At 33.7% G+C, this 21,999-nt stretch overlaps 1 long non-coding RNA gene and 1 pseudogene across 15 annotated transcripts in view; one reads left to right on the top strand and one right to left on the bottom strand.

Moving 5' to 3' along the window:
* The window catches only part of LOC144307445 (uncharacterized), a 478,537-nt gene that overhangs the window by 56,419 nt on the left and 400,119 nt on the right, over positions 1–21,999 (top strand). For 14 of the 15 annotated variants that reach the window (XR_013374318.1, XR_013374319.1, XR_013374329.1 and 11 more), the window contains one exon: positions 9,612–9,677. This is a non-coding gene — a long non-coding RNA (uncharacterized LOC144307445). Of the gene's footprint in view, positions 1–9,611; positions 9,678–15,698; positions 16,248–21,999 lie in introns of those variants that run through there. The other variant, XR_013374331.1, reaches the window with a different exon arrangement.
* On the bottom strand, positions 950–7,473 carry LOC144307111 (glyceraldehyde-3-phosphate dehydrogenase pseudogene; annotated as a pseudogene).

The raw sequence follows: 21,999 nt of genomic DNA on the forward strand, positions 1-21,999 counted from the left end.
TCAGTAACTCTAACATGTCAAGAAAGTGAGACAATTTAAAAAATAACAATAACAAAGCAAACAAAAATGACTCTGACACTTGGCTTCTGACAGGTGGCAGCTTGCATCTGACTGTGAACATCTAGGAAACACAAATAAACACAATTAATCTTCAGGAAATATTAGCAAAGATAGAAGAACATTCTTCAGTAAAAAAAAAAAAAATTAAATATGTCCATGTTCTGGGTAGCATGGGTACCTATTGCTGCTTCTCCCCTTTTTCATTTTTATACCTAATAACTAAAAGCAAAGTTCCACGATAATCTAATTGTCTTTCTAAATCATCCAATTGATAAAAATCAATCAATCAATCAATCATCGAATTGAGAACAGACTCTTACTTACATATACCACCCCTAAACCACCCCTAAATCACCACATTATAAAAAAAAGGCTTTTAAGTATATACTACAGACTTCCAGAGACAAAGATGTCTCTTTCCCTTACTGTTTCAAGGTAGCAAACTTTCTTTGGCAACATGTATGATACTGCTAGACCTTAACTTGTAGCTTTTACAGGATAAGAGACTTTGTTGGATACCACTTTTTTAATTTTCAGGCTCTTAGCTTTTTATTCTTCCTTTTTTCCTCAATATAATAAGAATGCTGCTGTAATTTCATACTTCATGCCACCAATCCTATATGCTAAACTGGAAGAAAAAAATGAACCCACAATTCTTATTTTTTTCTTTTAAATTGTCTTCTTATAAGGTAAGTAAAATGTTTTCCAAGATATCCCATATAGGTTTTCCTTTATGCATTATTGACCACTAAGAAATCAACTTTGTTTGGAAAGGAAATTGGAAAAATAAGTATAGGATAAAAAGAAATGGCAACATTGTGGGGTTTTTTTTTGTTTGTTTGTTTTTTATTTAGCAGGGTACAGTATACTTTATTGATGGTACATGATAAGGTAGGGCTCCCAAGCTTCTCCCCTTCCTCGGGTTCTGGGATGGAAATTGGAGGCCAGGAGATTCTCAGTGTGTTGGGGGATTCAGTTGGGGCAAGGACTCCCCCCTCAGCTGAGGGCCTCTCTCTTCCTCTTGTTCTTGCTGGGGCTGGTGGTCTGGGATGCTCTTACTCCTTGGAGGCCATGTGGACCATGAGGTCCACCACCTGGTTGCTGTAGCTGAATTCATTGTCATACCAGGAAATGAGCTTGACCAAGTGGTTATTGAGGACAATGCCAGCCCCGGTGTTGAAGGTGGAAGAGTGGGTGTCATTGTTGAAGTTGCAGGAGACAACCTGGTCCTCAATGTAACCCAGGATGCCCTTGAGGGGGCCCTCTGATGCCTGCTTCACCACCTTCTTGATGTCATCATATTTGGCAGCTTTCTCTAGGTGGCAGATCAGATCCACAACTGACACGTTGGGGGTGGGGACATGGAAGGCCATGCCAGTGACCTTCCCGTTCAGCTCAGGGATGACCTTGCCCTCAGCCTTGGCAGCGCCAGTGGAAGCAGGGTGATGTTCTGGACATCCCCTCAGCTGTCATGCAACAGCTTCCCAGAGGGGCTGTCCACGGTCTTCTGGGTGGCAGCGATGGCACAGACGTTGGTCCTGAAGCCTTCCATGATGCTGAAGTGGTCATGGGTGACTTTGGCCAGAGAAGTCAAGCAGTTGGTGGTGCAGGAGGCATTGCTGACAATCTTGAGGGAGTTATCATACTTCTCATGGTTCATGCCCATCACAAACATGGGGGCATCAGCAGAAGAAGCAGAGATGATGACCCTCTTGGTCTCACCCTTCAAGTGAGCCCCAGCCTTCTCCATAGTGGTGAAGACCCCAGTGGACTCCACAACATACTCAGCACCAGCATCACCCCATTTGATGTTGGTGGGATCTCGCTGCTGGAAGATGGAGATGGACTTCCCATTGATGACAAGTTTCCCATTCTCAGCCTTGACCGTGCTGTGGAATTTGCCGTGGGTAGAATCATACTGGAACATGTACACCATGTAGTTGAGGTCAAAGAAGGGGTCATTGATGGCAACAATATCCACTTTGCCAGAGTTAAAAGCGGCCCTGGTGACCACGCGCCCAATACGGCCAAATCCGTTCACTCCTGCCTTCACCGTTGTGTCTCAGGGACACGGCTTGCACTGCACCAGAAGCGGCAGTTGGTCGAACAGGGCGGAGCAGAGAGACTCAATATTGTGTTTTGATTAGACAGATAGTGATTTGTCCTTTAAGAAAGAATAATTATTTGCAACTGATTCACTACATTAGAATCACTTCACCTTGATAAAAAATCAATAGTAATAATAGAAATATTTTTATCAAACTTAAAAAAGAGGATAATGATAAAATCTTCATGCAGCATCAAAGAGGAGAATGTGGAAAAAGGAATCAATGAATTTCACTGTTTTGAGGGTTCACATCGGTAGACATACCTGCTACACTTAGGGACAAAAAAATTCTCAATAATTAAAAAAATTAAAAATCTTTGGAAAATAAAAGGGATACTATGTGCTTGCACTTTTTACACATGGCTTTTAATTTTTTTTTTTTTTTGAAATTTTACTACAGGAAAAGAGGATGAGTGTGTCCACAAACCAGCAACCAACTATGACACCATAGTTCACAACACATCAATTTTCACAAGTTTCCTTTTGGATTAGAATAACTCAATATTCCCTCATTTTCACTTTATAGGAATTGCTTCTTAATGCACAGGAAAATTAGAGCTTTAACTTCATAAGTAAACAAAGTATAAAAGGTTATTTGCAATGAAATTGTATAATGTATATTGAAAAAAACATTCAATATACATTTTTAAAAAGTTAAGTATTTGAATATAATGGGAGTCAAATACATATTTGCTTATGTATGATGAATTTATATTTTTCAAAGTATTTGTTCAAAAGAACATAAGGGATATGGTCCTGCCAGATATTGAACTCAAAATGAGTGTCTGAACAAATCCAGTTCCAAATCTTAAGTACTTAATATTCTAGGAACCCCATTTGCAACCAGCTGCTGCATCAAATTTTGTTTGCATTCCCATAACAAAATAAATTGTGTTTCTGACTCACATAATAGTTCAAGTGTTTCTTTTTGGTGGATGGCTTTCTTCCATGCAGACATTCAAAGATGCAGACACCTTGCATTTTATGACTCTCATATCACCAAGAGCCATAGAATTCTCTATGAAAGAGGAAGAAAGAGGTAGCTGTTTCTGATGCAAAGCAACTATAACATATTCACTAGAGCTTTGAAAATTAAAGTGAGATCATATTGAGAGAAGGAGGATCTTACAAGACAAAGTTGGCCACATAGGCCACGTGTGAAGGTCTAGAGAATGTCTAGACATGAAAACCTGTGTTCTCCATCTTGTCTGTGGCTAATCTTCATTGAATTTTGAACTCACAATCAAAATATTGAAAATGTGTTCTAAATTCTTCCAAACACATATAATACTAACAAGGATTAATAGAAAAATATTTAAAAACATAGTGTCACTGATAATATATGAGTTATTTAAAACAAATCTAAATATTTTGACTAGATTTTATTATTTTGCCTTTTTGCCATGGTTAATTAAAACTTTAGACAGTCATTTGATAGCTAAGTTAGTATAATATTTTAATTTTCATGAAATTACAATTATGCTTGGCTGTACTTTGACATTGAAGAGAAAAGATGCTTGCCAATTTCATTATGGCATTACCAATCATCATTTGTTTGTTGTGGCTTTTGTGTAGATTTTATTATATCAGATATAACTGAAGTGCTTGGGGGAATTACCCTAATAATCCCTATAGTCTTGTGTCCGTCTCCGTGACCTGATATTCTAAAAAGATGAAGCTACTAAAATGATTAGAGGGAATCAGAAGTGCTTCAGCCAATGACTTCCTGTCCTCCTGGAATAATACATTGTATAATTTTACTGCATGGGAGTACTTTAGCAATTCCAAAAGTTCCCATTTAAAATTACAATTAAAACCAGATGAAACAGAGATTTGGTGGATATCATATAAGAATAGTAAGTCACAATCTTTCATTTACACATAACCTATGTTACTGGCATCATGTCCTTATTATATAAGGTTAAAATGACAGACTTATCTGCAGTCTTGTTTTATAACTCTCTACTGTAACTTCCAGTAATCTCCATATCTTCTAACTTATGCTTTGGGGGCTTTAAAGATTCCCTGTCTTTCTGCATGGGAATAATGGTACATTGAAGCTCATGTCTTTTTTTTTTTTTATTTTTTTTTAATTTTATTTATTTATGATAGGCACACAGTGAGAGAGAGAGAGGCAGAGACACAGGCAGAGGGAGAAGCAGGCTCCATGCACCGGGAGCCTGACGTGGGATTCGATCCCGAGTCTCCAGAATCGCGCCCTGGGCCAAAGGCAGGCGCCAAACCGCTGCGCCACCCAGGGATCCCCTGAAGCTCATGTCTTAATAGAATGTCCTCTGCATTCTGTGATAGCCTGGCTTCTTGACACATGTAGGGTTCTTACTTATGACATCTAATCAGGTGCCAGAAAAATATTAAAAAGGTTCTCTTTAACAGAAGGAAAACAAATATATTTACTTTCTCTTAGACTGTTTTAGTTTTCCTTTTTATAAATTTTTCAACGGGGATGCCAAGAACAGTGAGGAAATAGTAATTTTTGCTTACTTTTGTTTATTTTAATGCTTTTCATTATCTGTCTCTTCCTTTGGCCAGTCTCCCTGTTCTAAGTTCATATCTTGAAAATTATCCAGTAAACTTTTATTTTTATTACGGCATCCCAAGGATGCCTAGGAGGTCATCACAATAAGTTTAGTTTTCAGATTTTTCACTCTCTCTTTTTTGTTGAAAAAGCGAACCATAGGTCTGGAAAACAATCTTACTGCTACCAAGTTGTGTTAAGATAAAAGTTGATTCATAGAAGCTAGCTCTTACCTAACACTGAACTTGGGAAGGCTAAACACCAAGAATCAATCATAGATAAAATATGCCTGAAATTAAAAACTTTGAAACCTAAAATCATGAGAAATATTTGTTTAAATATTTATTTTTTTCTGCATCAGGTTATGAGATTTGAACACTGCATCAGGTTATGAGATTTGAATACGTGCAGACACATTTAAAATGTAGCTATTTTCAGATTTAGGGATTCTTCATTTATAATTATAAAAAAATAATAAAAGAAATGCTTGGTACTGATTACATTTATCCTTCATTCAACTAGGTTTCATACATTCTATACTTATTAAAAATAAGCAATTTAGGTAGATTATGTATGGCTAAAATATTCTATGAGGGGAGACTTCTATGTATCTTTCTGCTAGTAAATATCATTGTTCTCACATTTTGTACTGCCAATTTAGCTAATTTAAGAACTGTGTTTTTCAGACTTCATTCATCTTGTAAATTTAGAAAAAGCTTCCTAATCTTTGCCTTAAGATTATTTTATTTTTTTCATTTTTTCGAAACATAACAAAGTGTAAATATTATAAGAAAACTATCCTAAATGCTTTCACTATTGAAAGATTGAAGGGAATGATGCAGTCACATAGTAAATATATAGGCAAAAGATACTCTGAAAAGCAACTAGATATTTGAGATAAATGATACAGATGGATGGATGGATAGATAGATAACTTTATGCTTGGTAGAAGCCAAACTGTGATTACAATATTTCTATTTTTTAAACTATGAAAGAGAATAGTTTTTATTTACCATATAATAATATAGTAACCATAATAATATATGAAATTTTATGATATTGAAGAAAACTTCTGATTTATGAATATTTGTTTATATGGAATATCATTACTTTAGTTATATTTTCTTGAATATAATTTAAAAATTAACATAAACAAGACTATAAAATTGAAGTGGAAATATATAATTTGTATAATTTATATAATAAAGAATCTGTTGACTCAATCATGTTTATATTTGAAAGCTGTGGGGCTTTCATAATTATGCCTCTTCATTAGAAAAGGATTTGTGTTTTTGGTAAAAGTATTAAAAAATATACAATTGAGAGTGAAACTTGTTTAATAATAAAATAATAGTAAAATATATCTAGGCATTGTTCTGGAAGTTTATGGTCTTGTAATAAATGAATTAATAGAGAATCTTTGAAAAAATATCTTGGCCTTAGATTCAATTAAGTAACAGCTGAACCACATCTGAACTTTGATGTAGTACACAGTGTGAAATAGAATTTTTAATGTAAAGGTTAATGAGTTAATTAGCCACATTTAAATGTTTAATTCAAATAAATGCTCAACCAGTTAACTGTAAAGTTCAGCCATTTTGTCGTCTTTGCTTATTTGCTCTAAAATTCTTTTCTGAAGTTTGATAAATGATATAACATGTAAGATTAAGGAGAGGAAACACAATAATTTGGCCATGTTATTTTGATAAGGGATACATATATTAAAATTAAATACTTGATAAAATCTGGTAAAAATAAATCTGGTAGTCGTAAAGAGAGTCTCAAGTTAACTTTTATGGTCATTGATATATTTCTGCATTTCATTTCAATTACTTTTCTTTGGTGGATTGCAAATCATCTGAAAATTAAAGAATTCAAAGATTTTTAACAAATCAATTTTCCAATTAATGTCTTGTATCTCAAAAGAGTATTGCCACTTCAGTGCCCTTAATAAGACATACCTATCTTCACAAAGAAAAATGAAGAAACAAAGCATGGATACATACTACATGCTACTTCTTTCTCGTTATTTGTGTATTCTTTAATTTTGAAATATGAACAGTTTTATTTCTATCATAAGGATGTGGGGAAACATCTTTAAGGGATTAATCTGATTTTTCTAGGTAGTTTTATTTTTTTAATATTTTAAAAAATTTATTCATGAGAGACACAGAGAGAAAGAGAGAGAGGCAAAGACATAAGCAGAGGAAGAAGCAGGGTCCCTGCGGGAAGCCTGATGCAGAATTTGATCCCAGGACCCCAGGATCACATCCTAAGCCTAAGGCAGATGCTCAACCGCTAAGCCACCCAGGTGTCCTTGGTAGTTTTAGAAATAATAATATAGTATATACATAATGAGGAAATTGTAGTTGAAATTTTTCCATTATAATATTTTAATTCGCCAGTCTTTTCATTTGCCTATAGTTAAATAATACTCTAACCTGATACCTTGCTCAAAAAAGAAACCTAATATACATTTTCATAAAATGCATATAATAATTTTAACTAGTTATGCAGCTTAGCATGCCTCTATCTTTATGGTTGCTATTTATTTTCGTATCTTGGTTCATCTCTGTCATTTGAGTTTTTTGAGTTCTAATCCATATATTTCCTTTAATCACTGCCAGAACCACAAATTTCCACTGGAATGGATCCACATTAATTAGTTCTATCTGCTTTTACCCACTGTATTTCTTTTATCTGCAAACCCTTCTTACATTTCTGGCTTAAATGCAATTTGCTCATCAGCATTAAACACACCATTCACCATGCTACACTCAAAACACAAAATTGCGGGATTATTCAGAGAAAACAAGCACTTGACTCCTTTTCAAAACTGTCCTCAATTATTTCTCAATTCAAAAGAGAAAATTGAAGTCACACTTCTGTTACTATAACACGGAAGCAGAATTTCAGAGAAGCCACAAGACTTGAGTCAATCACAATTACTTCTGTGATATGAATAAGCTTTAAATAAAAAGCCTCAACACTTCAAGTACATGCTTCAATTAAGAATTGAGGGTTAAATTTACTCTATGGGATAAGAGAGACCCAATTTAGTAACTTAGGTATAGCCAAAGGCAAAATATAAGGTAATTTATCCTTTAATACTTCAACATATATTTTGAGTCTTGAAAATTATCAATTACTATATAAGCATAGTGATCAAAATTGTAGCTATTCTAGGATTTTCATATAAGCACCAATGTGAATTAGTTAAGATTATCAAAGTTTCTCACAGGGAGGGAATACTAGTTGAAGTTCCATCCGTAATTAATCTTTCTATTGCAACTTCAAATATACACAATAATCACTGAGTAGATTTAAATTAAGAATCCTCCCTGTTAATAACTTTTACTAGTATGTTTTCTAAGTCCAATCCCTTGTATAATGTCAAAACTTACCTGTATTCCCTTTCTTTTTAAATTGATAGCTATTTTTTTTGAACTCTAAGTATTTTGCCCCTGCTAGTTATAGAAGTGTTTATTTTCCTCTGAATTGCAAAATTTTCTCTCTCTTGCCTACTTAAGATAATTCTGATTTTTCCCTATTAGTTTATTCCTCATCTATTCCTCTTAGGTGAGTTATGCTTTACTAGACAGTTTTCGTATGTGCTGCTAATGTACTGTCTGGAGAAAAGGAAGGCACAGACACTAAAGAGTGTGGAGCTAAGACTGGGAGAAGTAAGTTTATAGGAAGTTTGCAGGAGGAGGCCTTGTGATGAAATTGGACAGCTCTGCTTCATGAAGTTATTTAGAGTGTAGATCCGATTTCTCCATCTCTTTGCCCACAGTTCTTGCAGAGTATGGGTTTTGTTCATTGTATCAAAAGAGCTGACCACTAACACATTTGGCTTCAGATGTTGGGCTGAGAGAAAAAGGCAAGGAAAGGTGTACAAGTTTATCCTGAAGATATAGCACAGAAGTTGCACATACCATTTCTGTTCACATTTTATTTGACAAAAATTAGTTATATGGTTATTTTGAGCTTCAAGGTTTTCTGGTTTTCTGGTGCCACTAAAACTTGAGTTGATAGTTTCCATTACTAAAATAAAAATGGGGAGAACAGATATTTGAAGACAACTAACATCATTTGCTAAAAAAAGAAAAAAAATCCCCTGAGCTTTTCCACTCACCAAAACATAACATCTTGGTCAGAAGCATTACATTGACCTAGCTAAGAGAGAATTAAGTAAGTAGTATCAGCCCTTCATAATGTCATTCTTGATATTGTCCAGCAGGGATATTCAGAGGTAAAATTATTAGGGGAAAATAAATGTATACCATTGAACTTTTGTTCCCCCCATTTAGAGTATTTATTTTAATTCCAGTTAATATACAATATAATATTAATTTCATGTTAATCTGTTTGAATCTTCATGCTTCTTAGTGATTGCATTTACAAATTTATTCTATGTTTGAATTTGTTTCAGTAAAAAAAAAAAAAGAAAAGATAGTTTAAATGAAGAGTTATTTATTTTACCATTAAGTTTTGGTGTAATTTAAAAAATAATCAACTCCAGAAAATAAGGACTACATTTGTATAAAAATTACCTGTTCTTAGATGACTATTTTACATTGGTAATATGCGAAATCAGTTATGAAAGTACCATGAATTAATGAAACTAAATTAGTAATTATGTAAATATATAGTTCATCTTTTTATTTATTCTCTTATTTCTTGAATATTTCCAGATTTCAAGTAAATATACTAAGTAATGTTATTTGTATATTAAATGCTAATCCGTTCTAAATTATGAACTACATCCTAAAATGTAGAATATTCTATTTACCTGTAGATTACTGGTCGTAGAGCTTGAGAAAATCAGCTCATGTAAGTTACACTGATTATAACACACAAACGTTATTCTTTGTGCCAAGTTTATAATTGAGACTGTTTATTTTGCAGGATGTGCAAGAGCAGCTGTGGACTATAACTGAGAGGAGTTATCTTTGCATTTTTCATTGTTGCTTGGTAAGAAAGAGCCTAATTTTTTCTTTGATATTTCCTCATATAAGGATTCCAATTGCAAATATGATGGTTTCATTCCATTCTGTGTATTAATTTTAAAATCACTGTCTTAAAAGTTTTAACAATATATATGCTGTTTTCTTATAATTAATTCATAATAATAGAATGTGTTTACTGAGGCAAAGGCATGATACACTAATAAATTTATAGTCTAACTTTTCTGGCTTTAACAGCAGAAATAAATGTAGACATCAAAGTTGACAGATGATTGAGGAAATTAACACTATACAACAATTCATTTGATTAATCTAAAAGCCTCCTCAAGTTCTCTGTACGTTTGTGTAGTATTTTTAAACAGTATTTTTACAAGCATGACCTACAGATGTAGGAGGATGAAAAGGAGTACATTAATAAATGTGAGCTGTCCCTCTACTTTAAATAAAAGTCAGCCTTTGTTTATAGTTATGTGGAAATCTTTATTCATATCTTTAATGAAGAATAATGATTTCATTTTTAATTGGTCTGTAATCTCCTTTCTAATATAATTCATAACATCTTATTGAATTATAGTTATAGGGTTTAAGGACATTGTCAGAAAACACAGCTAATTTACCTGTTATGATAGATGCTTATTTTTATAGATACTTGTCTCTGTAACAGGTGTGGGCTTTAGACTGAACCTTATGTGGCCTTTAGGCAGAGACAATATGGTTTTTGTGATATCTTTCTTGAGCAGTATGTATGTGAGTAAAGTTTATCCATTGAAGGAAAATGAAGTAAGTGATCAGTGACTACAAAAGTTGACTGTAGCAGTAGCTATGTTATTTGTTCATGGAACAGATTCAATTTTCCTTATGGCCATATGGCCATAAAAATATTAACAATCCCTCTTTCTTTTATGAAAGAGGGATTCTTTTATGTTGAGCCCAGATGTAACTCCAACCAGTATAAAGTGGGAAAAAGTAAAATGGTTCTTTTCAGTCTGAATTCTAAAACCTCCTGAATGATCTTTCTGTTTTGTTGTCTTTCTTTGCTTGCCATATATGTATATATCAATGAAAGGCTCAAGAAGAGATAATAATGTACTCTCCCATAGAGTAGCCACATGCCACAGGTAGCTGTTGAGAAATTAAAATGTGCTAGTGCACTGGATTAACTTAATTTTTAAGTTAAATTAGTTTAAACTTAATGAGTTTAAACTATTGTAGCTATAAACTACAATAACTACAATAGCAGGTTTAGGTTTATAGCTACAATAGCAGAGAACATAGCCCTAGAAGCTGGTGTTGTCAAAATTTAGAAGCCAAGATTCTAAAACATCATATGGAATATTTCCCATGAACACTATAATTAGACTGTGTTATAAGAGACAAATATATAATTTGTTAACACAATGAGTTATTTTGATTATGTCTTACAATAATCAGAGTTAATCAGCATGACTAATATAATGGTAGTATTCTATTTATATTTGTAAATCTCAACATTTAGTCTAGTACTGTCCCATGTTTTGGTGAATAAATGAATTCATACTTGATTTTCATATACTCTGTAGGTATTGAAAGAACATTTGTTCAAAAATAATATATGACTTATAAAGCAATTTAGTTGTTATGTGAAAATAAATAAATATATATGTATGTATATATTTATATGTGTGTATGCATACATGTATGTTTCAGAGAATATTCAGATAATATCCATGTGAAAATAATATGGCCTAATTTTCTTTAAATTCTTAATGTAGAGCTTTAGTGTTAAAGCTGAACTGGTTAAGAGATTTTTATGACCCTTCAGTAAGGCAACTCAGTGTAAAAGGATTAAATAAAATCATTGTAGGTGACCTTTCCCTTATGATTTCCAATGTTCCTTCCATGATGTTTGTCAGTGGCTTATATATCTGCCTTATGATGTTATAAGATTTAGGTGTTTTTTATTAATGTAAGTTAAGGAGTCAAAAAGTAAGGCATGTGACAATTTTCCCAGATAACTGGAGCCCATGAAGATGTGAGTTTGTTTGTTGAGAGAGTGTCTCTCAATAGACACTGGTCTTTTCCCATGAGTAATGTACTTAGTGACACAACTAACCACAGCTATGCGGATCCTTCTGTCTTAATATTAGGTATCTTGTGCATGTGATGGACATGGGGACAGTGGAGAGGGTGATGAGTATTCCCAGGGACTTCTTCACACTAACACTCTATAATACTTTAATAATAATATATAATATATATAATATAATAATATATAATACTATACTATATAATATAATACTATAATACTATAGTACTTTCTTTAAAAAGAAAATATATAATAGGTGCCTAATTCTTCCTGTGAGTAGAATTTATCTTCTATTGAATAGGTCAATGCTATACAAGTTTTTTTTTTTTTAAGAGTCACTAACATAAGGAAATTAATAATAAGATTCTATTTTTATATACATTTTTAAGATTTTTAAACATTTCTTCTTATGTATTTTATTTTTGGACAAAGTTGCTTTTGATTCTGAAAGCATATGAATTTCAATCTCTATACATTGTTTCCTCTCATTTGTAAAATAGATAAATATAAATATATACAGTTTATAATTACATAAAAATATAAATTTTATTCATAGGTTGGACAAGTAGAATAGGGTGCACAGCCAAAGAAGATGCCCAATAGAGATAGATATGTATAGGAATTAGGTTATATGCAGATAATGCAGATAACTGGTAGTTAGGAAGAGGGGGCACACATTTTGTTCTTTTGCTCTGACACGAGGAAAAGGAAAGATGGGTGCTACCCAATTCTAGCTGGGTAGAATTGGTGGGGTTTATGAGAGAGCCCCATAATCTGATTTTCCTGTGTGCACTGTTCTGCTAGAGGAGGCAAAGCATGCAGAACAAAATAATATATAATACTGGCCCTAAAACAGCACTCAAATATTTTAGAGAACTGCAGTATGTATTCAGGTAGCAAGACTAATACTTAGTATAAGAGCCCTAAAGCAGCCATTGAGACTACTGCAATCATCCAGATTTTACAAACTGTACCCTCTCCTGCCAATGCCAAGGAGAAGACAGTCTTTTCTGGGGTTGAGTGCTTATGTCCATGTTGAAATACAGTTAATCTATCAGTGTACTGCCACCTCAAATTGCATATTTCTATACTTCAAATGGATCAGAGCTGAAGAATTTGCCTCCTTTCATGCCAGGTTGTATTAAGGTCAAGAGACTTTTCCTTCGAAAATAAGGAAGGCTTAAGCCTGTTATCACTGAGTTTATTGAAACAAATAAGCCATAGCTTCAGGCAAAAGTCTATACAAATCAGTTTGATAAACCTAATTACCACTTCTTATAACACCTTTGGGCCACTTTGAAATAGAGTCCAAGCACCATCCAGTGAATGGCTGACTTTCCCCAAAAGCACTGAGACATTGATTTAATTGAACTTTTTCCAAACAAAGAGCAGTTTCAATTTTTCTCACTCTCCTAAAATACAAGGAAAAGCAGAACTCAGGCATGTCCTGACAGTCCTTCATTTCAACTTTTAAGGCCTCAAATTCCTCTTATGAGCATCTTCAGTGTCATTAGCTAGGAGGTTTAGTAGTTTTATATTACACTTTCTTTTTAGCTTAACCTTATTAAATTGCAAGATATGTTAGTACGTATAGTGCCTGATTTGTAAGGATATATTCCCACTGTTCTCATGTTAATGCATTGCCGCATAAACTACTGTCTGGTTGTTTTATCAGCTGTTCTAATTCCTAACTGTGCTGTCACCACTTACTGCTTACCTTTCATTATCTACATTAATTACAGATAACTTTTGGTAAAATTAAACCATATCTGTGCTGCTCTTTGTATTTTTGTGTATAATTTTCACATATCAAAACTTCTTAGAACCATTTTTATAGCTTATCACAATATCATTCCAGTTTCCAAATGTGTATCCCACTGTTGATCAGTATTAATTAAATCCTTAACCAAACTTTATCATTCTCGTATTTTTACTCAGAATCTATTGATATTTATTTTAATTTTGAAAGTAAGCTTTATTAAAGTATATTACTCACATAGAAAATTTTACAAATCATAATACGTAGCACAGTAAATTTTCATTATCTGAATATACTTGTTTACTCACCACCCAGATCAAGAAATTGGACATTAGGAGTACAGAAGTCCCCTTTATGAACCTTGCATTAATGAAGCTGCTTTCACCAAAGATAACCAGGATCCAAACTGCAAACTGCTCAAAGGCTGTTTGGAATTTTATACTTAAATAATACTGAGTAAACTTTTTTTCTGTCTACTTTTCCTAAACATTACATTAATGGGATTCATTCAGTTTGTTGCTTATGCTTACACTTTTTCTGTATTCTGTCTGGCTTGAATTCTCAACTCGTTATTATTGTTTAAGATATACAGAGTTTAAAATGCTGTTTCCCAGCTTCAACTTCATTTCTACCAACCTTACTCTTGGAATTCCTAAACATTTCTCAAGTCTTAGTTCAAAGGTTTCTTCTTATACAATGCAGTCCTTGTCACATTTTTTCTTCCCCTCTGTTCTCAGCCAAAGGATAGTCCTTGATATTCTAAATAAGCCTAAAATATGTATGGTTACTTCTAATATTATTGTGCTCTGTATATTCTGCTCAAAGAGTCACTGTTTCAGATACTAGAAGATAGAATGCTGCACCAAGTCAGACACAGCCTCTTGCTTTACATTGCAGCTAATGATTGGACAGTTATTTGTACTGCATCTTTTCCCACTTGCTGGACTCTAGGCACAGGATTTAAATAATGGCATCATTAAAAGCAAGGAATACCTTACACTACACCAAAGAATATGGACAAATTATAATATTAGCATTCTCCCACAGATTGTTAGATTCCATATAAATAAATACCATTCTAGTCAACATTTCCTTATGGACTTTCCCCTAGCTATTCTTTCCCATTGGATCAAGTACAGCCCAAATAGCCTTTGTAATTATTTTCATTATTTCATCCAGATAGGATACCCCCTTAATTTGATTCAGATGTCATGATTAAAGGTGCTATACACAAAACAAAAGAATATAAAGGTATTTATCACTCATATAATAAGATGTTTTGGAGGGAGCAGGGTTCCAAGCAAATCAGAAAATGGCTTGTTAGAGAAGGGGAAGTGGCTCTGGGACTCTGTGGTAATTAGGACACAGGGTTGAAATGATGATCCCTACATACCTGCTGGCGCTTAAAGATCTGAACTCCCTGCCTCTATCAAAGTAGAGGGCACCCAGATTTTCTTACCAGCTTGCCCTGTCTGATGTGGAGAAGAAGGGCAGATCAACAGCAGTGTTGCAGCCTAAAATTTGACTAATTACAAAAAAAATATCAAAAAGGGAAACAGATTCTATTTCGATAAACCTCTTGATTTTATATCATAAATTTCAAATAATTCAGAATGTAGTTGTTTATAGATATTGGGGGCAGTTAATACATTCAGACTTTCATTTTCATGAGTTATTACAAAAAGATCCTTTGTTTTTTGGCTAGAGGCAAAGGTATAGAGTTTTTTGGTTGTTGTTGTGGTTTATTTGATTAATTTTTCTATGTGTACCAGATTCTGATAAAAAAATGGACAAATGATGGCAAAAGTCTATGCTATCTCCTTCCCATTCCTAAACTCAGTGATAGTTTTGGTTTCTTTGTTTCTGTTGTTCAGTTTTGTTTTGTTTGTTTGGGTTGGTAAAGGTTTTTGAATCAGTGGTGTCAGGCAAATGTTTAACCACCACATTCTCCTCAAAAGGAATCATAAATTGAACTTGATTTGTGCCATAAGCTTATTTACATGGTGCAAAATTGTTAGCAAGGTCCGTTTCAAGCAATCAACAGAATCACACCGTTCTTTGAAATCTTTAGGGATTAATGTCATAAGATATGAAGTAGCTGACAAATATTTTCTGAGATTTGAGTTTAAGCAATATTTATCTTCAGTGCCTGCATGCCAAAGGCTAACTCGGAGCTGAGAGACAGCTACTGTTCTCTTTCCCAGGGCCTCCTGAAACTACCGGCAGGCAACAGCTCTGCTATGCTGAACAGTGTTCTTCTCAGGCAGAAGCCACATGGAAAACCACCAGGAAGATAGTGAAGCAGAAAAACAGGGTCTTGCTTCCTCATGAGTACCATAGAGATAGAACTCGGCTGATTCCGAGGAATACCTGAGATAGGCAGGCAGATATTTTGAGAGTCTGTGAGAGCAGATTGAGACTAAGACAATATATTTATAATATCAATTTTAAATCCAAAGTTGTTGAGCGGATGTGTCAACAGGAAAAGCTACTGGTGTTGGCATGGATTAAAAACAATTGGAAAACAACTTTGAAATGTAGATAAAAATTAAACTTTAGATTGAGAATATGAGTATAATTCTAATTACAATGAATAATTCATATTAATCAATCAAGACTATTCACAAAGCACAGTGAGGATTATTAATTCTTTAAATGTGAAGGTTTATTTTTTTTTAATGTGAAGGCTTAATCTGATATTTGATTTAAACTTGGTGACATATTTGTAATTTTCAGAATTCATTCTGCTTGTAGTGTGCCCATTTGTTATGTAATAATATAATTGCTCATTATTATTTAAATATAATAAAAAGTCAAACATTATCAATTTCCATGATATTTATTCTTCTTGTGCCATGAACTATTTCAGTTAGGCCCTGGGCAATGGAAAAAGTAATATACAATGACTGAATAATTAATAAGTACATTTTTTTACATGACTGAATAATTAATAAGTTTTTCTTTTTTTTTTTTTTTTTTTTTTTTACATGACAAGATATCTGTTGGGAGGCCTTTCCGTGTCCAGTGTATATTCCCTCAATGAGCTTCTTTTATATTCCTGTATTCTTTGCTTAAGACTTTAAACTTCAAAGTTTCAATCTGGCTATTACATTTTTTTTGCTGTTGAAATGGTGAGAGGAGAACTACAACAACAAAGAAAGATTTCTTTCTTCCCTTTCTCTTCTCTTTTCATGTTTTACTCCTTCTCATATCCTTCCCTTCCCATATTCTTCCTTTCCTTTCCCTTCTCCTTCTCTCCCTCCCATCCTCCTTTGCTTCCTTCTTCCTTTCTTTCCCTGGGAAGGGAAAACCATCTACCCAAATGTTTGTTATCTCACTAGCCTAAACTGTGAACACAGAAACTTTTAGGTTCAAGGGAAGACTGGATGTTGGGTGTTTACTTCTCAGCCTCTTATTCTCAGAATAATAACACAAAGGATAAGGAGGTTGAAATAGAATTTGAGGAATTCAATTTGCAATGTCTATAAATGTGAATCTTCCATAAATTCGTCGTCCACCCCAGTACCCAACTTCTGCACTGAGAGTACACAAACAAAGAAAAAGAAAGCAAAACTATTGAAACTTCAGAACTGAACTAGTGAGGACATTGTTGCTGTCATCACAGAACATTCAGTGCTGCAGATTACTCTACTTTCGCTTAGAGGATAACAATCAGGGCTGATGTCCAAGAATCACTGTCGCAGTATAAGGCAGGAATCCCATGGTGGAATAATTGGCAAGCAGGAAAAATATTGGGTAACCATAAAATCCTGATAAATGTCTACAACTAATTGCTTTAGAACTCTCATGAAAGTCACATACCTTCTCTAACAAAGTTCTCATTCTCAGTTTGTTTGTTGTTATTAAGTGTGAAAATCCAGAGCTCAGTGTTGGAATCTCAAAGCAGTAGATGTATAAAGAGCACTCTGAAATATGTTTTGCTAAAAACATTTGGTGGGGTTGGAGTAAATAGTCTGAAGTCACCTCTGGTGAAAATATCCTTTGTTTGAATCCCTAGAACCGTGCAGTTCTAGGGAATCTTCTTTTTCTCTTTTCTCAAAAGACTTCTCGAATCAGTTGAACTCTTTTCTTGCCATTGTATCACTGTAAATCCTCTCTCCTTTACACACAAAACTCTTCTGTGTACTCTCTCCATGCATTTACCCTCCCATAGGCGCAATATCTAAGTGATATTCCTAAAAAAAAATTGACCCATATGTCTGTTTTATTTTCTTCACTCTTCACAAGAAAAAGGAGTGAAAGAGAGGCAAAGATGAACCGCTGCAATGCTGTAGGGCAGAGATCAAGGAGAGCGAAGTCATGAAACTTTTCAAATCTATTCATCAGTGTTTGTACCTAGCCGGGACAAGAATTAATCATAGGATAATAATGATATTAAGATTGCAGTAGAGATATGCAGTATTTCATGATACAAAACAAAATGCATTATATACATAGAAGTTCTGAAGTATAATAAGATAATTTATACTATGAGGCACAACTCCACTTAAAAACATTAGTGATGAGTTTGCATGCATCTCTGTACTCCTCCATTTCCCATATTCCTGCCTTTTGCCAAATGTAGTTGCTTATCAAATTTTACCTTCCTATTATAGTTTAATCCTGAAGGCATTTATTCATAAACAATGGGTTTTTAAATTATTATTGTGCCTCTTTTTCAGTCTTTTACAAACAGCATCTTACTTTATGTATTCATCCATAGCTGGCCTTTCTTAAAAAGTATTGCATTTTTAAATCTTACTAATTTTGTTTTAGGTAACTATTGTATACTTATCTGTCCTGATATTTAATAGCCTATGGTATGAATATCTGGTCTGTTAATACAGTTATCTAGTCTCTGGTTAAAAAACATTTGTTTCCAGGTATTTCCTATCATAAGCAGCACTGCATTGTATATTTTTGTATGCCCCTATACTCATACAAAGATTTCTGCAAAAGTTATTCAGCAGTGAAATACCTGGTATTTAGAGTTTATGTGTTTTCATCTTTATTAGATAATACAAAGATACTTCCAAATGGTTTTTATCACTTATACACTCCCACTAAACAAGTATTTATTTACTTATCTATGCAAAAATTTGGTATTAACAAATTTCTCAATTTTTACAAATCTAGAGAGGAAAAAATTATATCTCAATGTTTTCAAAATTTACATTTTTCCCTAATACTAATAAGATTTAACATTCTGCCATTCATGTTTCATTCTCTGTGCAGTAGTAGTTTTATATATTCAGGCCACATTTTCCTGGGATGTCTCATTTTCTCTTAATGACGTGCATTTCTTGAACATTTTGGATATCATTCTTTCTGAACTATGCTTTTCAAATCTTTTCTCTGAAACACTGCTCTATCCTTCCATTATCAACAAAAATTACCAATTTCAGAACAATCAAAATTGTTAATTTTCACCTTCTTGATTTATTCATTTTGTGTGCTTTGTAGAAGCTCTTTATAAAATTGAGATCATAAACATGTTCTATAATTTCTTCACTTTAGTTTTAAAGTTTATCTAGAATTGAATTTTGTGTATAAATTACACAAAAGGACCTAATTTTACTTTCATATAATAATGCAGTTCCTATCCTTATGGATATTTAAGCAATTGTTCCAGAACAATTATTGTAAAGACTTATAATATTATCATTGTAATAAAGCAATGTTCATCATATCTGTTCATCTCTTTCTGGAGTTTCTATATTGCTTGATATTTTAATTGGTCAATCTACAAAACAGCACCATATTAAGTATGAGAGTTTGTATTAAAAATTACATTTGGTAAGGTTAGCCATCCCAACATATTCTTTTTCAAACTACTTTTAGATATTGACTTCCTCATTTAAATTTTATACTTAATTACTGGAAAAATCTTGCAATGGTATAATGGATCTATAGAATTATTTGGGAGGAGTTGATATATTTATAGTATTGAGTTATCCCTGGTGAAACATTTGGCTAATTTTTGTTGATTTTATCATGGAAGGCAAACCATATACCTACCACACTGTAATGTTAGTGAGAATGTTAGGTTAAATTAAGAAAATGTGTAAGTCATTGCTGATCCTCTTTTGTAAACAAAACATTGCAAAAGAAATGTGAATAGGCTAGACATATGCTGACGGCAAGTTGTAATGGATGGAAAAAAAGTTGTGCTACAGTTGCTTGTGGCTTATTGTCCACTTAAATGGAGAATTGGGAGGTTTGAGGCCTTTTGCTCTAAATCACAAGGCACAAGAGTTAGAATCTATGACCCTGAAGTGTTGGTCTTATGAAAAGATAAATATTTGGCCCAACCTTCTTCTAGAACACATCTTCTGTCATGAATTTCTGCCCTGTGATGGAGGCCAGCATAGAATGAGTCAGTATGTAAAAGGGCACAAGGTCCAACCCTAGTTGTTTGTTTCATAAAAAACAACAAGTTGAAGGATGAGCAGGAAACAGAGACTGCTAAATATAAGATAAAGCCCTGAGGCTTAACAACAGGATCTGTAGTTGTAGACTACTGTAGCTACTTGTACATTGCAGTGGCCAGAAACAAATAGGCTATTTTTTTAAGGGATTGTCTCACCAAAAATTGTAATGTCATAACACAAAAAGTAAACTGTGGCCTGCAAAACTTGAAGTTGTTCAACTTCAAGTAGGAAGTAGGCCAAAAGTGTTGTGACAGCTTATCTGAGGATTCACATCTTTCAACAAATCTGGAAAAGTCTTAGGTTTTATCTCTAAAATACTGTTTATCTTCCAACATCTTTATTTCCTCTTCTAGGACTGTGATTAGCTAATTTTACATTTTCTCATTCTATCCTCCATGTCCTATAATATCTGTTGACTCTTTCTATATTTAAATCTCTCTGTGCTTCTTTTTAGTTACATCAGAACTTCCAGCTACCTAGTGTGTGTCTTATCTACAGTTTTTGGTTTTAGAACTTAGAAACAATTTTTTCACATGTATAAAATACATCTATATAGTTTTCAAATTCTGTAGGCCATTATATAATCTTTTGTTCCTTGCTCATTTTTTATGTGATTCCTTTTTTTATTTTGTATGTATGTTGTGCCCAAGATTACTTATCCGAGAAACCACCAAGGAGCCAACACCGATGCAAACACACGAGGGTTTATTTACAAGCTCGAGCTTGGGTCCAAGTATACCCGACATAGCGGAGTAGGGACTTGGACCCCGATGTGGGTTTCAGCTGAGTTTTAAGGGCTGGTCTAGGGGATCTCCAGAAGGGGGGAAGGAATTTCTCAAGTTCTGTTTACATTCTGATATGGGGCTTTCAAGGGCTTTGAGCTCTGTTCTTATTCTAATATGGGGCTTCCTGCCCTTGGTTTGGGCTCTGTCCTCATTCTAATATGGGGCTTTCTAGGTCGTTAAGCTGAAAGCTGTTTTGTTTTTTTTTCCTGTAACTGCAGTAATGTAAATTTTAGCTCTTATTCACAGGGGCCTGGGATGGCTGTACTTGTGCTAATGCTGAACTTAAAGTGGAATGGCCTTAATTTTCTCGGTCTCCACATGTATTTCCTACATAATTTTATTTTTCATGTCTAATAATTTCAATATCTTAAATACCTGGGGACTATACCTAAGGTTTGCCTTTTTTAACCTTAATTTTCAGAAAACAGTAATGAAATGGTTACTTGCTTTCAGGGCTATCCTTTTGCTTACTGCCTTAGTGTTCTTGTTCTTATTTTGGTATACTGCTTTCCATTCTGTTTTTTAACCAAGTTTGCTTTTATTTTTATTTTGGAGTTCAGCTCGAGAAGTTCATAATATATTAAGCTCTTCCTGTTGCAATTTACATGGCCTATACTTTCACTTTAGTGCAATGAGGCTCAGAGTACCCAGTTCACCTTACTGCCACCAACACTGAATCGTTTTCTGCCTAATCTTATTATGAACCACATAAATGCATTTCATCTAAATTATTACATGTGATTAACTTTAAAATGCAGTTAGCATACATACAAGGAACATGTACTGCATGCCATGAACTCTGTTCAATACTGTCCCAGTATTTTTATTATTTTTTTTTTGTCCCAGTATTTTTAATGATTACAGTTCTCAGGGGCTGGCAAATATGAAATCAGTGAATTAGTATGGTGCAGTATGAAATAACAAGATAAATACCATGCAGTGTTAGAGTGGTAATGGCTATAATATTTTTGTTGGTTGCAACCAGAAACTCTGAATGATATGTGAGGTTTAAATAAGGCAGAGTGGAAATACAAAGAAAGGAGAATTTACTTGCAGAGTGGAAATACAGAGAAAGGAGAATTTACTTGTGACTGTAGGCATCAAGAAAGGCTTTATAGGAGTAGTGCAGACTGAAGAAAAGTTGAGAAAATGAATATAATTTAAAGTGATGCAGGGTCAGTGGACATATAGGTTTCAGAGGAGAGAGAAATCATGTATTAAAATGTTTCTATTTCATTAAGTCATTGTTAGGGATTTGGTAAAGAATTTCAGTTTCCAGTAAATGCCAA

Source organism: Canis aureus, chromosome 38 (genome assembly GCF_053574225.1).
Source record: "Canis aureus isolate CA01 chromosome 38, VMU_Caureus_v.1.0, whole genome shotgun sequence".
NCBI classification, from domain to species: domain Eukaryota; kingdom Metazoa; phylum Chordata; class Mammalia; order Carnivora; family Canidae; genus Canis; species Canis aureus.